Source organism: Penaeus monodon, chromosome 27 (assembly GCF_015228065.2).
Source record: "Penaeus monodon isolate SGIC_2016 chromosome 27, NSTDA_Pmon_1, whole genome shotgun sequence".
NCBI lineage: Eukaryota > Metazoa > Arthropoda > Malacostraca > Decapoda > Penaeidae > Penaeus > Penaeus monodon.
This window is the reverse complement of record NC_051412.1, coordinates 2,452,076-2,453,653: the sequence shown is the minus strand read 5'-3', so window position 1 is coordinate 2,453,653 and position 1,578 is coordinate 2,452,076. Positions and strand designations below refer to the sequence as shown.

General features: G+C 31.0%; 1 protein-coding gene across 1 annotated transcript in view; it reads left to right on the top strand.

Annotated features, from left to right (window-relative positions):
- Positions 1-1,578, top strand: part of LOC119590537 (ankyrin repeat, SAM and basic leucine zipper domain-containing protein 1-like) — a gene marked incomplete at its 5' end in the record, with an annotated part of 16,903 nt that overhangs the window by 6,383 nt on the left and 8,942 nt on the right.

Below are 1,578 nucleotides of genomic sequence, written 5' to 3'. Positions count from 1 at the left end.
GTAATATTTGAGGCAAAGACAAGAATCTGATTCATAGAGAAGTGTGCGTCGAGGAACTTGTGCTTCCATTCAGAGATTTTGACGTTGATTTTTACATGGACACAGGTGAAGGTGGTGGTCTGTGTTAACCAGTACTTATGTATATGTATATCAGAAGTGGTGAACGTGCTTATTTGCAGCAGATGTCAGGGATCTTCATACCAACTTGTTGTGTAGAGGATCAGGTAACCGTCCAGTGCTTTATTTTGTGTTAAATAAATTTTGCCTGTAATCTGGAATGGCAGGGTATTGGTGCTTTAAGAATTCTTGATTTGCAGATGCAAGAGATGGAGTTGCAATAAATAGTGACTGTGTTGAATGTTAGCAGTGATAAATTTGTGTAAGATCAAGTTTGGTCAAAATGGGAAATGTTGCATTTTATAGATATATTTGTGGGAAATGGTGTATTTTGTAGCTGTGCTTATCCAGTAATGTAAAGAGTAAAAGAAAGGTTAATTGTCACTATTTTGCAGGGTTAACACAACAATTTTAGTATGCAGTTCATCCTTTAAAGTATTAAGTGTTTTAAAGTGTTTTATTGAAAATTTAAGCATTTTTCAACAGAGCTTTTATTTGCAAGTTAATTAATAAAACTAGATTCTTGTTTAAAATCATTAATAAGGTGAAAAATTGAATGTACTTTTACTTCTGGTTAAGATATTAAAGAGAAAGCTATTGATATGGGATTAGAAGTAATTCAAACTGTAATTAATTCTAAGAATTTATTGATATAGAATTATAAAAGAAATTATTATATTTTTTCTACATTTGTTGATATATGATGACAAACAAACTTTATATTTTTCTACATGTATCAGGAGCTTCTTTCTCTGAGACAATGATGTAGGGATCCAGTTTTGAGAAAATTGTATATCAGTTCAACGAAAACTATTTTTGGTGATGTATGCTAATAATATACTTAAGACTTTTCCCTTGTTCTTTCCTGTTCCATTTTGCAGTAGTTTTAAGCAATACTAAATGTAAAGAAAAAGAAATTGATAGAAGAAAATATATATATATTGTACAGTATATACCATCATTGACTTTCAACAGTTATTTATTGAGCTGTAAGTTAATTGTTTGATAAAAATGGATTTTGCAAGAATTTATGACAACATGCACAGCTCCACATCAGACTATGAATCCATGGACTCTGTAAGTATATACAGTACACTTATTTCCTTATTAACGTTGGTTTGTTATACTGTACTCATAGTGCTGTATTGAACCTTTGTTATTTCTTTGAGATGGATTGTAGCTTGTAATTACTGTTGAAAGTAGAATGATTATTAACAAGATTTTAAGATGTACTAACAGTTATTTTTAACTAGGGATAAAGCTCACTGTTTTGCAAAGAAAAACGGTAATGGAGATGAATTAGTAGTGTACGTACAGCAGTTTCATAGGTGTGATTTTGTCTCGCAAGGTCTCGGAATTGCATTTTTACTTGTCTGGGAAATGTTACTTTCTCTCGCTCTTTATTTATTGGACAGATATTTGTCTTTGTTTTTCTGTTGTCTGCTTCTTTTTTATCAAAAC